General features: G+C 38.2%; 1 protein-coding gene across 6 annotated transcripts in view; it reads left to right on the top strand.

The window, feature by feature from the left end:
- The window catches only part of TNR (tenascin R), a 718,245-nt gene that overhangs the window by 339,634 nt on the left and 355,512 nt on the right, over positions 1-23,099 (top strand). For all 6 annotated transcript variants that reach the window (XM_056815577.1, XM_001373475.3, XM_056815578.1 and 3 more), the window contains one exon: positions 12,492-12,592. The gene's annotated coding sequence lies outside the window, so the exon portion shown is untranslated. The remainder of the gene's footprint in view (positions 1-12,491; positions 12,593-23,099) is intronic.

The raw sequence follows: 23,099 nt of genomic DNA, 5'->3' as shown, positions 1-23,099 counted from the left end.
CCATAATTTCTCTAGCCATTCCCCAATTGATGGATACCTTTGTGTTTCCTGCCACCACAAAAAGTGTTGCTATAAATATCTTCCTCATTCTTTGATCTTTGCAGGGTATAGATCTGATAGCAGTGTCATTCAATCAAAAGATATATGTAGTTTAATAGTTTGGGGGCATAGTTCTAAATTTCTTTCCAGAATAGCTAGACCAGTTCATAGTTCATTCCAGTGCCCTGAAGTACCTGTTTTTCTACAGCCTCTACAGCTTTTTTTTTTGTCTTTTGTCAACTTTGCCAGGCATATAGGTATAAAGTGGTACCTCAGAATGAAACAAATATTAAGTACTTACTATATTCCAGGCACTATGGTAAGGGTTAAGGATACATTTTGGATATTAAAAGAGCCAATAGAAAGATACTCTCTATCTCCAAGGGGTTCAGCTTATATTTTAAAGAGGAAAGATAACATATAGAGGAGGTGAAAAACAGAAAAGGAAGGAGTAAAGGCTAACTCTGGCTCTTGTGTAAATTGGAAACCCCAGGAGGACATCACCAAAGGAATAAACAGGGCAGAATGTGTAGAGGGGTATTCCAAATAGAGAAGACTGCTGAAAGGATGGAAAATTCTGGGCAAGGAGGTTCCAAGATATGAGGGAAGATAAAAGAGGAGGCAGCAGCAAAGACATTGGTTTAAAGTCTAGAAATCAGAATGACAGTAGGGGAGAGGAATGAAGACTGGCTCAATCCTTCCACAAGAAGGAGATAAGAGTAAGAAAGAAGAAAAAAACAACTGCTTGATCATATGTGTCAATGGGAATATGATTGGGGTTATAAAACCTAAATTATCACCCCAGTGCAAATATCGATAATATGGAAATAGGTCTTGACCAAAGACACATGTAAAACCCAGTGGAATTGTGCATCAGATATGGGAGGAGGCTGGGGAAGGGTAGGGAAAGAACTTGATTTTGGTAATCCTGGAAAAAATAAGAGAAAGAAAGAAGGCTTCCATTAAAGCACTAGCCTCCAAGTCTTCTGTATAGGACTGCATATTTTCCCTGAGGAAGCAGTTTCTCAAGAAGATAGTCCAATACCCTTTAAACTCTGCAACTACCCAAAGGTCATAGCCCTAGAGAGCAAGCTTACTTTTTCCTTTTGGTCTGAACCTTTACTGTGTGCATTGAGCTCCTGGGTATAAGACACCATCAAATTTCAAAATATTTTTAATAAAACTGTATAGAAAGGGCAGACCATTCATTTTGATTCTCTATTGGGTCATTCAATTAAAGTCCATATTCAGGAAAACCTGATCCATCCTGACCATATTTTCTATTAGTAATAATAATAAAAGATAATTATGAGCCTGTCTGTCAGATAGTTGAGGCACCAGTACCTCAAGTTAATTAATTGCTAATTAAGATTTGAAAGGATGACCATGGTTCTGACTTCATAATGCCTCAGAAAAATCTCACTTAGTAAAACTGAATTTAAATATCCATGTCTTTAAACACTCTCCTATGATCTGAAAGCTGATAGGAAGGCTGGACAATCTCTAGTGCTGATCACAACTGGACGATGTGGCCCCAGGAGCTACAAGAAATGACAGCCCACTGTCTTCTTTCATGGGTTTGGCATTAACAAATTGGAAGCGGAGATAAATAGAGTATTCATGAGATTTGTACTCCCTACTGAATCAGGAAGTCCTGCCCAATAAAGTTAAAGAAATCAAAGAATCTTAAAACCCTAAATAACTTCAAAGTCTCTTCTTTATTCAATGAAAATCTTACCTGCTATTTTCCTAGTTCTTATGTGCTTATATGATACACACTAGGCAGAGAATACATGATAAATGGATTAAGCTGTCCAATGTTACTCATTGCCCTTTGAAGTAGAAAAGGACCCTGCTGAAGTGAGAAATAGCAGATTGTGCCTGCCTGGAGTGAATGAAAAGGGGTCTATAGATCTGTACTACCTCAGTGCTCCTCTAAGAGCATTTCCAAACCTGTTTAAATGGATGCCTGGCCTAAGGCCAACATTTCTAGCTCTGGGATTCAGGATCTGGACTTCCTGTGAAGCTTCTGTGTGTATTATGACAGGTGATGGCTCACATCCCTGAATAGTTGACATCTTTTAGTCATTTAGAAAATAAATGACAGAGTGTAATGGGTTGGTCCATTTCCCCCCTCTTAATAAAATTGAATGAGTCAAACATTTTGCTTGGCTATTAGTCAATATTTTTGTAGTTACTTGAAGTTCAAGAAACAGCATGGTGATCCATGTCTCATCTGTGGCTCAGAGAAGTGGGGAACTCTTCCAGAAGTGGGGAGTACACAGATCCCAGATATCTAAAGAGCTACAGTTTGAACTGAAGGACAGATAAAACAATGACTGTGAATGTCCAAGACTCAATTCAGTTTATGTCATATGTAACAGAAAGATCAAATCCCTTGATTTAAAGGAGAAAAATGGGAATCTCTTTCTAGAAGTCCCTTGTTTCCCTTAAATCCCTGTTCTTGGGACCCAAAAGGAGATGGTGGTTCTTGGGACACAAGGAGAGATGGTGGTGGTTATTATAATCATGTTTCTGTGCAAATACCTCAAGAATTAGAGAATTTACCAGTATGAGAATTCCCTCCATCATGAATCCCCACTATGTTTTTTTGTACAAGACAGCTAGGTAGGATAGTGGGTAAATAGACATAGACCTGGAGTCAGAAAGCCCATGGTTTCAAATCTTGCCTCAGGAACTTATTTGGCAGATAACAATGGAGGAAACAATCTGAGCTATAGGATATATTAGCAAAACAAGCATTATAAAGGAATCAATAGTCTCCAAAGTCCCTCCAAAGACCCTGAATACAGAATGAGACAGATTTGTATGTAGCTGTATAACCCTGGGAAAGACACTTAATTTCTTTTTGCCTCAGTTTCCTCATTTATAAAATAGATATAATAACAGCATCTACTTCACAAGGTTGTTGTGTGAATTAAATATTTGTAAAGCGCTTATCACCCTGTTCAGCTCATAGTAGGTGCTCTCTAGGTGCATATTCCCTCCTTCTTTTCCCCCTCTTCCCCTTCCATATAGACAATATTCCGTAGTAGAATGTTAGATTTGGAGTCAGGAAGAACTGAATTCAAATTCTGCTTTAGTGACTAAGTAAGTGTGTGATTCCAAGGAAGCCATTTATCTACAAAATGGTGTTTAGTAACAACACCTACTAACACAAGATTGCAGTGAGGGTTCAATGCAAAGTGCTTTAAAAATGTTCTTTAAACGTGAGTTATTCTTAGTAAGAGTGCTAGAATGGCTCAATGCATTGTTGGACTTGAAAGAACAGTCTGACTGGTGGAGTCTCATATAGCCAGACAATTCCCATCTGCCTTATAAAGGAACCTTGACAGCCACATTTTATTTTCTTTCTGTAATCTCTCTCTGCTTTGCAAATAATTCAAAGTAGGAGCAGGAAAGGAAGAAATATGGTCCAAGTAAGCGATAGGGAACAAGTGAACCTCTTAGCCTCTAGACCCTGCCTGACACAGAGGGTCCACCAAAGGGTGACCATAACTGGGGCCACTGAAGCAGACTCTAGCAGCAGCCAGTTCTTACTAAAACCAATGACAGCTCGCCTACGCTGCATATTCAGAGTTCAGTCTTACAGATTGCTGAACTTGCAACCAGTTGGATGGGGGTGGCAGGGTCGGGCTGTCAGCATTTGCTCAAGAAAGAAAATATGATATACCTTTTTTTCCCCTGGGCATGTTTCAAATAATATTATTTTAAAAGCAACTCAACCATAAAATGCTACAAACTGGCGCAAGTAAATGGATGTTGTTAAAATGTTGGGTATCCTTGAGAAGGGGGACTACAAGCCAATCAGCAGAATGAGGGAAGCATTCAGAAAGAACATGGTAATTTGCTGGAGTTAACCAAAGGACCAGGTCACCATGCTCCTTGGGTTTGCTTTTGCCTCTTGCTATGACGTGTTTTATTTTATTTTTTCCCTTCCTTCAGCATCTGCCAGTGCCTTGTCTAAAATCATTTGGGAATGTGAACTCTATGCCCTATTCTTGATGCCAGCTAACAGTCTTGACACAGATAGCTGTAGCTGCAAGAATGCCTGCCTGCATGAGAAAGCAGCCCCAATTTCTGTGATAATCCTCCTTTATCACAGGACCTGTTTAACAAGAGCCTTCCACTTGATAAGGCCTTTGTGCAGCATCTTCTGGGCTTCATGGTTTGTTAGTCAAACTAAATCAATTTATTGGTGTAGGAATGCCAATTGCATCACGTGAATTGACATAATAAGTTCATTATGAGAGTCATAACTTCTCAAGAATAATCATCTTGAATTCAGGAAGGTTGAAAGAGATAGAGAGGGTGGGAAGGAAGAAGGGAGAGAGAAAGAGAGAGAGACAGGGAAGGGGGAGAAGGAGGGAGGAAGAGAGAGAGACAAAGAAAGAGAAAGAGGGAGGGAAGGAAGAAAGAAGGGAAAGAGACAGAGAGGGAAGGAAGGAAGGAAGGAGAAAGAGGGAGGGAAGGAGGGAGGGGAAAAGAGACAGAAAGATAGAGTGAGAGGGAAGGAAGGAAGAAGGGAGAAAGAGGGAGGGAAGAAAGATGAGACAGAGATGGAGAGAGACAGAAAAGGAAGAATGGCGAAGGGAGAGAGATTGGGAGAGAAAGATGAAAAGAAGGGAGAGATATGATTCAGAGAGAAAAGGAGAGACAGAGACAGTGATAGAGACAGAAAACTGGCCTGGAAAACAAGTAACTAAAGAGTTCTAAGGCTTCCAGTAACTAGTTCTACAACTTGAGCTAAATCACTTTACTTGCCTATGTTTCTTTATTGGTGAATTGAAGGACTTGGACTAGTTGTTGTCTAAGATTCCTTTCAGATGGGAAATATGATGATGATGATGATGATTATGATGATGTAGCTGACATTTATATAACATTTGACAATCTGTGAGCAATTTGTATCCATCATCTCATTTGAGCCTCACTGATAGAGAGTGTGAGGTAGGTACATCATGTATTTTTGCCTCAGTTTTATAGAGGAAGACACTGAGGTTAAGAGAGATTTAGTGAATTGTCATTGGTTATATAACCAGTGTCAAAAGTGGAATTTCCATTGAGGTCCTTTTTATTCTGTCTATCATTTGCATAGATATAAAATCAAATTTGTAAAGTGCAAGTGACTCAGCAAGGTCATGTATCTGAGTCTAGATTTGAACTCAGGTCTTCCTGATTCCAGGTCCAGTGTTATATCCACTGAGCTTTCAGTTTTTGCTCAAAGACCTCCAAAGAAAGAGAACCAACTACTTGCAGAGATAGCCATTTTCTATGCAACTTTAAAATAGTTCTTAAAATGGTTTAAAATAGTTTTGTCAGGAGACAAAACATTAAGCCTCAATTGTCTTCATTTCCATCCCTCCTTGGACCCTTCTCTTGACAAATTCACATCTTGGGAAAGAAGAGGTGAAAGGAGTAAATGTAGGCTCCACAGAGGCTAAAGTCTTGCCAGGAGACCCCATTTCATAGTCTGAAACATTACACTTGATATGGGGTAGGATAAAATGTCGACTTATATGCACAATATTCTCTGCCTTCTAGAAGAAGCTTTGCCTAATAGAGGGGACAGTGGTTTTTCAGTTGTGTTTAACTCTTTGTGATCCCATTTGGGATTTCCTTGGCAAAGGATACTGGAGTGGTTTTCCATCTACTTCTCCATCATTTCACAGTTGAAGAAACTGCCATAAACAGGATTAAATGACTTGCTCAGGGTCACACAGCTAGGAAGTGTCTGAGATTGGATTCGAACTCAGGAAGATGAGTCTTGCTGATTACAGGCTTAGAACTCTATCCACTGTACCATCTAGGTGACTATACAACAATATGTAAAGAGAGCTCACTAAATATGAAACTAAAGGACCTAACCTCAAATTCTTATTATCTTAGCACTATCTGACAATATGATGAATTCTCAATTAATATGAATAATGAATCTCCTGAAGTGGTCCTACACATTCAAGTTAGCATTACTTAAAGTTGGAACTTTATAAAATACAATCATCACTTCTAACTGGATAGAATTATGCCACGAGAATTCAGATAATGAGACCAGTTAACAGAATTCATTATTTGTATTAATTAGGACCTGACCCTCACTGCCATTTATATGTTCTTTTAATGTCAACAAACTGCTTTGTAGGTTATCCACTGCCTTAAAGCATTCTTGTGAGTCATGTCCCAGGGATTTCATCATTCCCAGTTTATAATTGAGGAAACATAGACAAAAGAGGTAAATGATTTTTCTCTGTCCATGGTTAACTGATCAATTAGTACCAGAAACTGGATTCAAACCCAGATCCTTGCTGACTTCAAGCCTAATATTAGTTTTCTCCTTCTTCATTCTGCCTCCTGACTCCCTGAGAGATTTGGATCATTTTACATCACTTGTCAGTCCTCATTTATAAAAGACGATGATCTGGGCAAACGATCTCTAAAGTTCTTATCAGTTTAAAAGCCCAACAACCTCTCAACTACCCCTCATACTCAATCCCCCACCCACCCATTCAAATGGAATTTCCTCAATGGTCAGGATTGTTTTATTGTTTATGTCATCTTGATGGGGAGACTCTGGGAATAGAATATAGGGGTACACATGCTAGAAAGGCATCTATCAAGATGGACAAGGGAGTAGTTGGGAAGTGAAGCATGGCTGAGATTGGTTTAGAATCATGGACCAGGCAAGGTACTCACCAATCAGGAGAGCAAGTCCCATTGCCCCCTTGGAAATTCTGAGATGAAAGAGCACCCAATATTGTGCCTTTAGCAAAGATGGTAATTGATATATACATAGTATAAATAGATATAGATATGTAATTGAATGATTAAAATATAACTTAGAGGAAGTGTGCTATTGTGGATAGAGAATCATCCTCAAAGCCAGGAGAACCTTGGTTCAAGATTCCTCTCTGATACATAGTGGTCATGTGTCCCTGGGGAAGTCATTTCTCAATGAACAAGGCTTTGGTAAATGTTTAACAACTAGCTCTCCAACAACAACAACAACAACAACAACAACAACAACAACAACAACAACAACAACAACAACAACAACAACAAAATGCAAAACACTTTTGTTCTTTATCTGCCTTCTCTCCATCACTTTCTTAAGTCTAGAAAATCAACAAAATGACTCAAACCCTGATTTGTAGTTTTTGACTATTTCCCCTGCAGTCATTGTACTTCTAGAGGCAACTTGCTAGGATTGTAAGTTTCAGAGTAGAGACCACCTTTATTAATAGAGGGAGTCGACTCACCTGGAAATTCCCTATACTAATAAAATCACATTCCCCAGTCCCTGCATGACCCATTCAAAGCATACGCTATCATATTTTATCCTTACAATAACTTTTCAATGTAAGTGACATGGATACTATTCCCATTTTAAAGAAGAATCTACGAAACTGAAGAGAGTTCAAGCCACTGGCCACACAGCTCATGATAAGACTTGAATTCCTCTTCTTCCTCCAAATTCATTGCCTGTTCGACAATACCAAATGAATGAACTAGTTGAGTGGAGCCAACTCTGAAGCAGGGGAGTTTAAGGGGTAAACAGGGGATAAATATTATATATAGAAATATTTATTTGAATAAGTGTTTCTTACAAGCCTCAATGATACTACATAAGCTGACTAATGGATATTAATAATTTAGAGTAAATTGTTTTAGTGGAAAGGACATATTTACTGACACATTTCTTCATCTCCGGTTTCATAATACTTTCCAGTGAGTTACTCAAAACATTTTTTCTTAGATCACACATGTAAGACTGTTACTTTTAGCAGTCCCACTGGGCATCTCGTGTTTTCTACTTAACTAGCTATAAGTGCAGTACAGCTAAATCCCATTATAACAAATTCAATAACACCTCCAAACTTTTTGGTTGCCATATACATTTTTATATAGTTAATATATTGCTAGAAACCCTATTGCCAGCCTGTAGAACCCAATATAAATAATTTTCTATTGTGAATTAGTGAATAAAGAAACATGTCATGGTAGGGTGTTCTCCTAAAGCAGTGATGGAAAATCTTTTAGAGACTGCATGCCGTGCCCTCCCCCAGAGACTATGTGCCATCCCCTTCTTCCCCAACTAGTGCTGGACTCACCCCATCTCCCCCTTATCCCACACACAGAAGGGGATGATTGCTCCCATTGGGTTGCTGGGTGTAGTGGCCAGTGAAGTGAGGAATGTCCTCAGCAAGTGTAGAATGGGGAGGGGAGTGGCCTAAATTTTCCACTCCTATTCTGCTCTGCCACCTATGAGCCACCCACCTTAACCCCCTGTGAGCGCCCATTGGGCTTCTGGGCAGAGGGTTTGGTCATGTAAAAATAATATCATCAGGCACAGTTGAGGGGGAGCAACACCAACCAAATCCCCTTGCCCTTCTATTAACAAACTCTAGGAATCAGGGGGTTCACATGTCCACAGAGAGCACTCTGCATGCCATCTTTGGCACCCATGCCATAAGTTCACCATCACTACAATAAAGTGTATACTATGGCACAGTGAGATTTCACTCGAGGAACATGAGTTCTTTGAGAAAAGTTTAATGCCAAGGATATTTTTCATTAGAAAAAGGTCTTATTTCTTTTTATCTTTATCATTTATATTTACATTTTTATTAATTTTAATAATATTGTCTTTTCTACCAATTACATATAAATACTTTTTAATATTCTATTTCTTAAAGTTTTGAGTTCAAAATTCTCTCCCTCCTTTCCACCCTCCCTCCCACTTTCCTCATTCCCTGAGAAGGTAAGTAAACTGATATAGAGTTTACATGTATCAGTTATTCATAATAAAGAATATATAAAATGTTGAATACAAAAATTTAAAAGTGTTTCCAATATTCTGTTCTCATAGTTTCTACTTCTCTACTTTGAATAGATATGCACATTTTGTTATCTCCTACCTAGGATCCTCACCAGTTTTTCCTATTTCTCAGAGTAACTTCCTTTGGATGATCATTTTATATTTATTTGTTGTTATCATCATCTATAGTATTCTCTTGGTTCTTGCTCATTGTTCTCTGTACCAGTTAATATAAATCTTTCCCCAATTTTCAGCATACTTCCTTAGAGTTTTTGGTTGATTGATTTTTTTTTTTTGGTTTTATGGTTTGGAGTCATAGCCTAGAATTTCTTTGGCATAATGATTTTCCAGTGAAGAAACTCCCTCTTGTTTTGGACACTGAGAAATTAGTTGACTTGCACAGGGTCACGCAGCCAATATATGTCAGAAACGTATCTTGAACTCAGATCTTTTTGACTAAGCCAGCTCTCCATTCACTACATCACTTGTGTCAAACTCAAATAGAAAATGGGACCACTAAACACAACATAAGTCTCTTTGTAGGCTTTAGAAAACCACATGGTAACATTATATTTTGTTGTATAATTATTTATTTTATCAGATATTTCTCAATTATGTTTTAATCTGGTTCAAGCTTCACTTGGGAATGTTTCAGGATTCCTGTGTTTGACACCTCTGTCTTGCCTCTTACCACTTTTCACTGCATAATAATATTCTGATTTTCCTTTACCATAGATCTTTTAATGGCCATCACCCAGTATATACCCATGTTGTTTGCTACTACAAAGACTTTTGGTATGAATATCCTATTATACATTGAACTTCTTTTTTGTAACTCATTACAATATGGCCAGTAATGGATTGGAAGAACCAAAGCAATGACAGTTTAGTCTTTTTTTTTTTGCATAAATCCAAATTGAAATCTAGAATGTTGAGAGTATTTTGCAATGTGTCTCCTTATAATTTTGGTTTTAGAATTGGAGGACCTGGGTTCAAATCCCATCTCTGTGCTGGGGCAACAGCAAGCATATCCACAGAAAAAGCTCTGAGTGCCCCCTTCTGACACATGTCATAGGTTTACCACCTAGGTCCTAGACTGTGGTTGCCTTTGGCTATGGTATCTTTACATGAGGGAGAAAATTAAGTGTTTGATTTCTAAAATAGCTTCTTGACTCATCTGAAAGGTTCTCAAGTCTTATACCCAGATTTTATAGATGAGGAAACTGAGTTGCAGAAAAGTCTAATGACAAAAGACACACATCTTAGTAAGTTTCTGAGGTAAGATTTGAACTCATTTTTCTTGAATCTAAACCCTACTCTCCATCCACCATGCTAATTGGCTGTCTCCTATCTTGTTGCAGTTGCTTTAAATCAGTTCAACTTCTTTTGAAAAAGGTAATAGCCTGTATTGATTCCTTTAATTCATTTCCCACTTTTTTCCCTCATCAATACTTAATCTAAATAGGTCAGGCTGGGCCCGCTTGAATAGTACAGCAAGTCAAAAAATTTATTTTTAAGGATCAAAATCAAGGGTCACCAAAGGGGCAGTGAGGATGCCCATAATGGGAATAACTACATTGCTGTACATTACAAATAAGCATGTAAGAAACAGTGTAAAATATCATCAATTATATATATATATATATATATATATATATATATATATATAAGTTTCAAAGAGAAGGGCCAGTCAATGAGCATGTATTAAGCATCTGCTGTATGTCAGGAGTAAGATCAAGGGATATCAGAAAAAGGATTATTTGTGTGTTCCCAGAGCTATGATGGAGCCAGCTGGTACCTGATCAGGAGGAGATTGTTAGATTTTCAGGTATTTACACCTTAGAAATAAGCAAACTACAAATCAGAGTCTGATTTGTTGTTTTGTAGATTATATAGACTAAGTGTTAAAAATGCAAATTAAAAGTATTCTATGTATCCATTTCCCACCTACCCACTCCATCTCAGTTCCTGAAAGCTGATAAAAATTTATGGTGTCTAAGCAATGTCTAGAGATTTAAAGACAGTGCACACACACACACACACACACACACACACAGAGCAAGGATTTATCTGAAAAGGTAGATAAGATAAGATAAGATCTGATGATATGGATTATTTGCAATCTGAACCCCTGGAGGGAATACCCAAAATGATGAGATCACAGATCCCATGCTGTCAAAGTAGGCTAAATGCAATGTCTTTGCTGTTAAATTTCCTCTAACTTTTTCTCTCTTCTTAATTCTGAGAATATTCTAAGACTTCTCATACTAGCACTGATAGTATCCTTTGCTATTTTTATCATTCCAAAATTCTCTGAACTCAAATTAGTCTGAGCTGGTGTGGAAGAAATCATTGGGGTGAAGAATTAGCAAGGAAGGGATGGGGCAGGTGGGGTGGGGAATCATCTGAATCCAGAAAAGGAAAAAGGGAGAGTCTATATTCTTATCAATTCCTCCTCCTCGACCACCTATTGGATGCTTTTCATGTTGGGTGATTTCAGTTGATTGGGTGGCTTAGCAGGGAAGAGAAGTCTGTAGGTATACTCTGGGTAGAAAGGAAGGAAAAGAATAGGACAGGTAATTACCATGTGATTACTAGGAAAACGATTTTCAAAGAATTCTGCCCTTCCCTCTCAAACAAGCAGCAGAAATGGAAGCTCTTCAACTGCAGAGAGTGACAAGGACCAGTAGGAAAGGGAACTGACATGCACATTTGTTGACAAAATTATTCTTTTTAGAGAATGTCATAATTGGGTCAAAAATACAGAGTTCTGCGGACCCTTACTGGGGTCATGGAAACAGCCTAGTCAAAGGGAAGCCTTTTCTGAATTGCTGTTCACTGTGTACTGAGGAACAGGTACTACTTTGCTTAGAGAAATATTATATAAAAAAATTAACAGAAAGCCCAAAGACAAAATGAGCCAGATGGAAAGTAAGGTGGAAGGAATCTTGAACTGAGAATTAAAAGACCTCAGTTTTAGTCCCAACTTTACTACCAACCAGATAGATTTAGGGGCAAGTCCCATCATCTAGGGCCTCTGTTTTCTTACAGTTTCTCTGTAAAATGTTCAGTTCTGTGAGAACAAGAATTGCTATTGTTTTTGTCTAGCATAGTACCCAACACATGGTAAATAATAATAATAATCAGAAGAATAAAGATGGTGATGATAGCTAGCCTTTAATACACTACGGTTTCTAAATCTTTCATTTTGTCTTCATGACAATCCTGCAAGGTAAGTGCTCTTTATTATTCCTATTTTTACTGATGAGGAAACTGAGGCAGGCATCAGTTAAGTAACTTACCCCAAGTCTAGGGCTGCATTTGAACCCAGGTCTTCCCAGATTCTAAATCACTGGACTGATTCTAGATGCTTAAAAGATGTTTGTTCAATTGAATTTATTTAAATTGAATTTAATTCTACAAAATGTGTAATTGGTGGTCTCTAAGGTCCTTTTCTTCACTACAATTCTGTACAATATACAATTATAATTTTACTTACATTATAAACCTCGATGATTTCCCAAATGCAACTGTAAAGGAGTTATTTTTGTTGTGGCTTTTTAACTTTACAACAACAAAATATTAATCTGTTTCCTTTCTCTCTCCTTCCTTTTAGGCAATTATTTCTTCTAAACCTGATAGAGGGACAAGTTTACTTTGGAGACAGAAGTAAAGAATTAGCAGGAGGACGGAGAATTAAAGGAGTAATTACCAAAGGTACTGTATCACAATCTGTAACTCTTTTACCTTGAATCTAGTAATCTTTCAGAGTCCCTTCTCAGGTTTGGACTGGTTGGTTGCATATTGACAGTAGTTTAGGGGGCAGGCACTCGTCCCCTGAACTGAGTCTGGAAAACATATCCCTCTATCTAATAATTGACCCCATTAGTGCATTCAGTGCTGTCATCCACTGAGTCAAGGGGCTAGCAACCTGACTTGTTGGAAAGCAACCCCGGAGATGGATGTCAAGGATGTGACTTTTCATTTAAAAAGCTTTGAAAGTCATTCAGTGATGTAGTTGGCAATAAAAGTATATTACTGTGTTCAGTCACTCCAAGGAGCCCACCTTTATTCCCAGCCCACCTGAGTCTGCATTGGGCCCAAGTAAATCAGCGGTGAATTATTCACCAGCCTCACTTAAACATTTCTGGAGCTTCGAAACCCATAATAAAATATGCTCTCAGTATTATGAAAAAATATCCATCTCTTTATCTCCATCCATAACTATTTATGTGGCTAGAGGAAAACCTATCTTTCAATTTCTTTTAATTTTAAAGTGTTCCTAATTCCTTTTTCACATGGCACATATATATTTCAGGAGAAATTGCAGGGTGAAATAATAATTTCTAAGAAGGATCCAATGGAGGTTTAGAATAGTCACATATTCACTCGACAGATACCCATAACCACTCAGATGCCCTAAATCCAATCTTGCAAATGCTTAATGATAAGAAAAAAGTCAGATGGAGTAGCTCCCTGTTGCTGCAAAACCATGGCAACCTACACCCACCTCTTTTCTTCTCCCCAATCAATGTCCTTTTGCAAGTTTTGGCCCTTAGCTCAAGACTGTTCAGAAAAAAGCTACCAACCTCCTTAGACTAAAAGTTGTCTACTTTAGCCTACTGTCATTGTATCCTTTAGCATTTAATGCCTGAGGCATGTTTCCTTAAACCATATGCCTTAGTCCCAGACCAAGCACTGAATGCCTTTAGACAGAATTGTCTTCCCAGGCTTTTACCTACATAGCATTAAGTGAGGACCTTGGCCAGGGCTTTGCTGGAGCCAGCTCTGACCAATCAGTGAGAAGAGATTGTTAAATTTTCAGGGTGAGCATTTACACCAGGAAAATTGGCAAATGCTACAAATCGGTCCTTGATTTATTGTTTTGTTGATTGTCTAGACTTGAGAAGATGATGGAGAAAATATTCATAATGCAGATTAAATTTAGAAATGTGTCATACCTTCCAGGAAACTGATTATTAAATATTTATCAGCCCTCCACTGAGCCTAGCCTTCTAACCCAAAATTGTCTCCAGTTACATTGCCTGAGATCCCACCATTAGATATCCAACCATTTTGTCCAGAGATTTTTAACTCTTTAAAAATATGGTTATTCCTTTAGGATGTTCAAAGAATTTCCCAGACCTCCCACAAACATAGTTTTATTAGTGATATCCACTGATTTGGAAAAGATAGAATCATAGAAAGGTGGTATGAATTCAGCATCTGTATCTTATTATTCACAATACAAAATAAAATTCATATTTCATTCCAAAAGGCCCAAAGTCTTTTTTTCCCTTATGGGAAACAAAGAAAGAATTGATAATATGAAAATGGTGATAAAATACTAGTAATTCATTTATAGACCTTGGATCCGAACAAGACCTCCATAGTATGGAAACCATTTCTTTAGGTTAAAAAGCTACCTCTTTTAAGAAAACAACATCTTGGGAAGGGTAATATTAGCTTTAGCTGACTGCCAGGTCATTTAGGGGAAATTCATTTGATCAGCTGCTTGTTCCTAAGGTCTAATTGAGATAAAGTATGATGATAACATGAGATTGGAGGGGGAAGGAAATGAGGAAGGAAAGAATTTGGCATCTCACACAAGGAGGGAAGCTTCAGTTGAAGCACCACAATGGAAAGCTCTGGCTGCTGAAATAGAAATGTTCATCTGTGGTAACTGTTACTTATTGAAATAGAAATGGTAATCTGTGTGACACTGTTACTTGTTGCTGCAATGACTGAATGCTCTGGCTTATGACTATCTGCCTATTTGCAATGGTGGAGAGGTACTACCAAGATAGAGAGATATGGAGCCACAGGGGATACTGCTACAGGGGAATGTTCTGGGGTTTGTCTACTGATCCCTACTGATGACTAGTGGATCAATATATTTCCTAACCTCCTCCTCCCTCTTCCTCCCTCACTCCCTCCCTTAACCACCCACTTATGGAAGCCTTTTGGTTTCCTCCCTACCCCCTGAGTGGACTATAAAATACTCTAGTTTTCTTTCTCAGGTAAGGGGTTTATTGTGTTAACAGGATGGGAGACTGAGGTAAGAGGGATGAGGGTGTCCCTAAACTACAAGGAGAATTTAGGAGGGTTATGGAAATAATCAGTCTTGTCATAAACTGTGACAGAGAGACAGTCAGAGATGGAGGACAACAGTTAAAATCCTATTTCTTTTCCACAAAGCCACCAAGAAAAGTCTCTCCTTCAGCCTGGCTTTCCTCCAACTCTTGGTCAGTCAAATCTCAGAGAGAGCAGAGGTTTCTCCCTTGGTCAGAGAGCCCCAAAGCCAAGTCAGCCCCACAAGGGTCCTCAGCCAGCCTCAACTGCCAACTCCTGGGATCATTCCATTGGAACCTTCCTCTTGATTGACAGATGGGTCCCCAGCCTTGGTTCTTGCATCTTGGCTTGTCCTGCAAAACCTCTCTTCAAGTCTCTACCACACTGCCTAGGATCCAGTATAAAGACACTGAAAAATGTGAGGATTCCAAGATTCCTCTATTTCATTTGCCTCATTCCTACACAAAGAAAATCACAGCGAGGCCCCAATTCCTCTTATAACTGTTAGGGTCCAGTTCAGAAAGCACCCAGAAGAAGCTGGAGTGATCCACATATTTAAATATCGGCTTAGATTGGTATTAGATCAACCCAGAATCCTCACTTTTTTTTTAGAATGTATGAGATAGACCATAGTGTCCTATGGGTTCTTCAGACCAAACTCATAGTGAATCCTTAAAGAACAGGGAAAATCGATTCAGTCTTAAATGCCTGCATGGGGTAGTGAATTTTATTAAGGCATTCTTTTTGTCATACTCACCGTTAGGCTTCACAGGATTCAATAGAGAGTCTGGGAATAGAACAAGCCACTGTTTTGACTAGTCTTAAAAGTAAACTAAAGGTCAGCCTATATCCAACTGACAACTCTTAATACATCCTCATGCTTTAGTTCAGGGGGAGAGAGCAATGCTGTGTACAATAGATTACTTACTGGCATGTCTGAAAAGAGATTTTCACCAGAATGGTGGGCAAAAAAGTCGACATTTATAATTCAACTAGCTAGCTATATAACCCTGAGCCAGTTATTTAGCTTCTTTCAAGGACTTAGTTTTCTAATCTGTAAAAAGGGAAATGAATGAAAAAAAGTATTTATCAAATACTATTTGCCATGCACAGTACTAAATCCTGAGGATTCAAACAAAATAGACCAAGAGATTTAAGGAACTCATATTTAAATGGGGAAGACAATACACATGAAGGAAAATGAATGTAGAAGCAGTGGAGGAAATGATTGGAGAAAAAGGAGAGAATGAGCTGCTTAAAGACTCTCTGAAGGGAAAAAAGGATTTCCAATACCAGGAGTTGTGAACTGCCCCTTTGGCACATTGTTTTCAGGAGGATGCAAGAGGTTGCTTGTATTATCTCTGATTGTCAAATTTTCAGAATCAGCATTTAGAACTCAGGCAATGACAAATGCCATAAATCAAGGCATTATTTGTTGTTTCATTGATTGTCTAGATTTAAGAGAGTGGTGAAATTTTTATTAATACAGATTAAATTCTAATTTGTGTAGTGTATGTTGTTTTTTGAGAGCCAGCTATAAAACATTTACCAGCATACCTCTGACTATGTTCTGGTACTCACTACATACATGCATCACTCACATAATCTAAGTTTGAGCCCACTCTTCCCTTGAAATTTGTATTTATAAGATAATATACTCCAGGATTTTTGGAGAGAGGGTCAAGAAAGAAATGGTTAGTACTAACTGATATTGTTACGCCAATTGAGGACTCTTCTAAAAGCTAATTAAGTCACCTGGCTAAAGGTTAATGGGAAACACCAGTGAAGGCTTATGAACCATAACCCTGAACCCAAGAACTTAATTTGGGAATATCAATGCATCTTGCCTCAAACCCTGATGGAATCATCCCAGGCATGACCTTGAACCCAAGAACATGGGAATAGCAATGCTTCTCTTTCAATACTGACAGATATCATCCTGGGATAAAATCTCAGTGGGGATGCAGCCTGCCCATTGTTCCAGTAAGTTCTAGTCACAGGTACTGAAGAGGCAGAAAAGAAAATTCTTAGCATCAGTCCTTATCACTGCCAAATGACTCAGCATCAGAAATTGATTTTATCATTGGAAATGACACCAAAGAGGAGGTATTGCCACCTTCTTTGCCACTGTACTCTATGGACCATGGGACTTTCTCATCTTACTTACAGCTGAAATTTTCCATGTGTCATCTCCCCAATGAGAATGTGAACTCTTTCAGAGCTGGGATTGTCTTATTCTTCTATTTGTATTCCCAGCATTTGTCATTACTTTATTCATTTATTATTATGATTTAATAAGCTATTAAAATCCTTCATTCATTTATTTATTCATTCATACATTCAAGTGTTCTGACTCCAAATTCAAATCTCTTCCCACTATGCTATGGGGCCCTCATCAATTCTTCAATGATTATATTCTGTGGTGTACAGGCTTATAGTATCACAGAAGAATATTAATATTTAAAAGAGAAGCCTTTGTTTCAGAGAAATACTTGGGGTCTTTCAAAGCACTAGATGATTTCCCAAATACAGTCCATCCATCCCACTCTGCTCTTCTGTTCAATTCTGGGCCCAGTTCATTGCATTCAGCAGTATTCATCCAAGATATATGTATTGATGCAGCAGCTCTGTGACATGTCTATTCAGCTGGCTGTCATAGACTGGACAATAGGCATTCTTCATCTCCTTGGCTTTTTCTTTGTGGAGACTTGGACCAAACACTTGTGAGTGCTTATAGATCTCTCTGCGGCCATCCACTGGAAAGCTGAAATATACAAATACCACAAAGAAGGCCATTTTGGAGCTGGTAGCTATCTTAAGATACTTAAAGGTCACTGGTCTAATACCCTCATTTTACAGATGTAAAAATCGATGAGTTAAAAATCTTCTCTAAGATCTCTATGGTATTAAACTGCAGAAACAAGATATTTTTCAACCTTTTCCTTCTATCCTAGTGTCAGTACTGCATATTGATTCTAAGGCAGAAGAGTGATAAAGGCTAAACAATGAGGGTTAAGTGACTTGCCCAGATTCACACAATTAGGGAGTATATGAATTTAGATTTGAACCCAGAACCTCTCATCTCTAGGTCTGACTTCCAAACCACTGAGTCACCTGTCACCCTGTAGGCACAAGATTTAAGTCCAGAAACTCTTACTACAAAGCCCAAATTCTTTCCTCAGTATTGTGCCACACTGTCTTTGTCATAATTGTTAAATATCCCTAAACCGAGCCTTACTTTTAATCAGGGTAGACTGAACTGTATACTCAGACTATCTATATAACACATTTCCATACCCCATGCCTTTGAAGTTGGCTTTTTTTGCCTGTTTGGATGAGTCCTTAATAACATTTGAATTTAAATGGTCCCAGATAGACCTTCAACTTCTTGCCAAATTGAGATAAATGTGATATTGGGGAGCGGAGCTCCCAGTTTCATAGCTGTACTTAGAATGGAGACAGATTTCTAAGCAATGCCTTTTTATATTTTTTTTAATCTTGATTTCTATGTGTGTATGTGATCTCTATAATTACTTGTGGCTGTAAAATTCTGTTTCTACCTATGTAAACGTGTATATGCAAACATAATGAAAAGTGGCTAGGGAAGGGAGCAGGAATTAATTGGGAAAATCATCAACAAAACTCCCCAAACCTTGCTTCTCTCATTCATCAGCAGGATTTGTCATAGCTGCCCAAGACTGTGAAAATAAATGGTCAGGGGAACTGAGGATTTCTTCTGATGAATGCATTCTCCATTCTCTATGAATATTTTATAGGATTTAGACCTGGAAGGGACCTTAGAGATCAGCTTATCTAACACCTTCTTTTATTTTTTACAGAAGAAGAAACTGAGCCAAAAGAGGTGAACTGACTTGCCCAAAGGCATCATGGTTCATTGCATTATACTATGTTGCATACTTTGAAAAGCTGTCATTATATTACCCTATTATGCATGTTAATTATTTATACTTTATATATAATAATTCATTACACTATTAATACATATTAATGCAGGATACACTAAGCAGTTGTCATGGTCCAAGATGAATCATTTATCTCACTTTGCAGTCCCCTTAAGCCTTCTGAAAATGCCCCTAAAACACCCAATCCAGTTTGCCCTGCAGGAGACATTTCTTTTTTTTATTTAATTAATTTAGAATGTTTCCCCATATTTACATGATTCATGTTCTTTCCCTTGCCTCCTCCCACCCCCTGCCACAGACAACAAACAATTCCACTGGGTTTTACATGTGTCACTGATCAAGACCTATTTACATATTATTAATATTTGCATTAGGGTGATCATTTAGAGTCTGCATCCCCAATCATATCCCCATTGATACATGTGATCAAGGAAATGTTTTTTTCTTCTGTTTAGCATCTCTCTCATAAGTCCCTCAGAATGGTCCTGTATGATTACATTGCTGCTAGTAGAGAAGTCCATTACCTTCGATTGTACCACAATGTATCAGTCTCTGTGTACAATGTTTTCCTGGTTCTGCTCCTTTCGCTCTGCATCACTTCCTAGAGGTTGTTCTAGTTCACATGGAATTCCCCCAGTTCATTATTCCTTTGAGAACAATAGTATTCCATCACCAACATATACCACAATTTGTTCAGCCATTCCCCAATCAGAGGACATCCCCTATTTTCTAATTTTTGCCACCACAAGGAGCGCAGCTATGAATATTCTTGTACAAGCTTTTTTCCTTATTATCTCTTTGGGGTACAAACCCAGCATTGGTATGGCTGGATCAAGGGGCAGGCAGTCTTTTAAAGTCCTTTGGGCATAGTTCCAAATTGCCATCCAGAATGGTTGGATCAATTCACAACTCCATGATGAATTAGCGTCCCAATTTTGCCACATCCTGGAGGAGATATTGCTACTGTTATTAAATCACACTTATAGATAATGAAGCTAGGCAGCAAAGAGGGTAGAATATTGGATTAAAAATCAGGAAGACCTGAATTCAAGTTTAACCTCAGATATTTCCTAGCTGTGCAATCTTGGGCAAATCATTTAGCCTCTCTCGCCTCAGATTCCTCATCCGTAAAATGAGGGAAAATGAGTACTTCCTATGGTGCTTGTGAGGATAAGATGAAATAATATTTGGAAAGTACTTTGCAGACCTTAAGTTGTATATAAATGCTTACTATTAATAACAATAGTGATAATAAAAACAATTGTGCCACATCAGCCTGTCTGGAATGCTAGGTATTAAGTGACCAAGATCACATAATTTAATTATAGTAGCTGCAAGTCACTTTGCCCCAATTCCATAAAAAATATCCTCATCTACTGAACATTAGAAAAAGCTACAAAATATAGCCAGTGATGATTTAAAAGAATAATAGTAAAAGATGTCATTAAGAAATATGTGATAGGAATAGAACATGGGGCAGCCAAATGGCAGGTGGGAGGGACAATGAGTAGACAGCTATACAGTTCCACTTATTTCTTCATGACGTCAGGAAAAAAAAAACTAAACAAAGCCCCCAGCATTGTATAAACCTAAATAAGTGAAATGCTAAAATCATAAGTAGTATCTCACAATCTTTGTGTGATGCTAACAGTTGGGAAAGAGCAGCAATAGGTGAGGCAGAGAATTGAGATGTACCTGGATGAGCATTAAGGAAGTATGAAGAGTTTGCCACAGTTGAGAAATAGATTCTCTGGCAAGGGTGATCCAAAAACAATATAAAATCTTGATACCATTCCCTTTCCAATTTCTTATCACTTTCTTTAAAAAATTAAAATAAATACTATATATTGGTTCCAAGACAGAAGAGTGGCAAGGACTAGGCAATGGGGGTTAAGTGACTTGCCCAAATTCACACAGCTAGAAAGTTCCTGAGGCCTGATTTGAACTCAGTACCTCCCATCTCTAGACCTGGATCTCAATTCACTGAGTCACCTTGCTGCACCAGTCACTTCCCTTTCTCCCCACTTAAACCCTTACCTTCTGTCTTAGAATCAATACTGTGTATTGGCTTCAAGGCAGAAGAGTGGTAAGAGCTAGGCAATGGGGTTCAAGTGATGTGCCCAGGGTCACACAGCTGGGAAGTGTCTGTGGCCAATCCACTGAGCCACCCAGCTGCCCCCCCAGTCACTTCCTTTTTAAAAGAAAAAGAGTAGGCATTTTTGGAAAGTTATGCTAGGTCCATGTTGACAAACATGAGCACATGTGCTGGAAGGGGCTTTTCCCTTGCCCCTCTCTACCATGCCCAAGGAGGTTTCTCAAATCACCCACCCCTCTGCCTAGCAGTCCAATGGGAGTGCTTCCTCCCTCCTCTGTCTAGGTTAAGAAGGCAGTTCACAGGTGGCATGAGAGTGTAGTTTGGGCACTCAGTATCTAAAAGGTTCATCATCACTGTGCTAGGCTACCTGACATGCATTCTATTCCTTCAAAACTTTTTCAGTGTCAAAATCAGTAGTTTCATGTGAATAATTCCAAAATATGCTGCACATAACATGACCATAATAACATGACAATCTTCTTCTTGAATAACAACAAGCTTCTCGATCAAAAACAACCTATTTAACCAGAAATTCATGCTGACATCTTGTACATGATTTCACTTTCATTGACAACTAATGTACTATTTCCTTGACACCAGTGTAACCTATGACCCTAAATCTAAGTTCTTCATGTATGCCAATCAAATTCAATCCTTTGGTCATCTCAATAATAATTAATTTTTGTTTTGTGGTCTCTTCCCATGGTTTCCTCAGGAATCTCAGAATTTTTAAAAAGATCTTCAGCTATCATGCAAGCCTTAAGGCTAACAAAACATTGTGCATAGAAGAGGCTTTATTTAACTGAACTACCACAACCAAAAAGCAAATGATTTGGACCTTATCCTAGAAACAATCATTACAATTCTTCTTTTCTCTCTACTGAGTCTATACTTCCATACACATTCTGTCTTCCAGATGTATATCTCTACTTTTGTGTGCAGGTCCTCCACAAAGGAAAAAACCTTGAAAGTCAAAAGAGTTTTGTTCTTCTTCTCTAAACTTGTAGAGCCCAAATAATTCAGAATGCTAGTAAAGAACAAGGTCTAGATTTTCTCCTTCATATCACAACTTTGTCCTTTGCTGCTCTTTACTCTGGTTCTTAATTAATCTCTTACTGCTGCATAGAAACCCTTTTACTTTTTCTCAATTGATTCTTTCACACAAGGACACAAATGTCTGCTCTAAATTCTTTCCTCAGGCCACTTGCTGTACTTTATACACACTTCCTCTCAACAAAGAACCTTGCTCCATACTTAATTGAAACAATAATACCCATCTGTCATAAACTCTCTCTCTCTCGCCACCTCCCCCTTCTCCATCCATCTCTCTCCTCCTCCCCAATTCTACCCTTCAAGTCTCCTCAAGAGCAGACCCCATTCTCTTCATTCAGAGGGAAAATTAGTACTTCTTGCTAAGTTGAGTCCCTCTAATTGTACCCTTGACTATATCCCCTCATCTCCTCTGATAGTTTGTCTTTACTTGTTTCTACTTCTTTTTCTAATGTTCAAACCTCGGTATTCACCATTCCTTCTTTGCTCCTTACAAATGTGTATATATATATATATATATATATATATATATATATATATATATATATAAGATTTATATCTATCTATCTATCTAATATTCCTCATCCTTAAACAAATTCTTCACTTGAAATTGCCCTCAAGACATCATTTTATATATGTCCTCCCTTTCACATCCAAACTCCTAAAAAAAGAAACATGCTCTTGTTCACATTCCTCTTTTCTCATTCCCTTCTTAATCCATTGCAGTCTGTTTTGTGATTCCACCATTTACATGAAGCACTTTGGGTTCAGTGATCATCTTTATTTATGTAACTTTCAATTCTACATATTTAGTTCTCATTTCTCCCCAACATTCAGTCCTGTATTACCAACTGATTGCTGAATGTCTTCCCCTGCTATACCATTGACATCTCAATATGCCCCCAAACAAAATTATTCCTTTCTCCAAGCTTCCTATTTCTATTGAGAGTACTATTATCCATTCTGTCACACAACCTTGGAAGTCATTCTTGTTTCTTCCTTTTCTTTAATCCCCATAGCCAATAACTTGCCAAATGTTAATTCTCCCTTCACAACATTTCTCACTTTCCTTTCTTTCTGTCTT

The sequence above is a fragment of the Monodelphis domestica genome, chromosome 2 (genome assembly GCF_027887165.1).
Source record: "Monodelphis domestica isolate mMonDom1 chromosome 2, mMonDom1.pri, whole genome shotgun sequence".
Taxonomy (NCBI): Eukaryota; Metazoa; Chordata; class Mammalia; order Didelphimorphia; family Didelphidae; genus Monodelphis; species Monodelphis domestica.
This window is presented reverse-complemented; position numbering and strand designations above follow the sequence as displayed.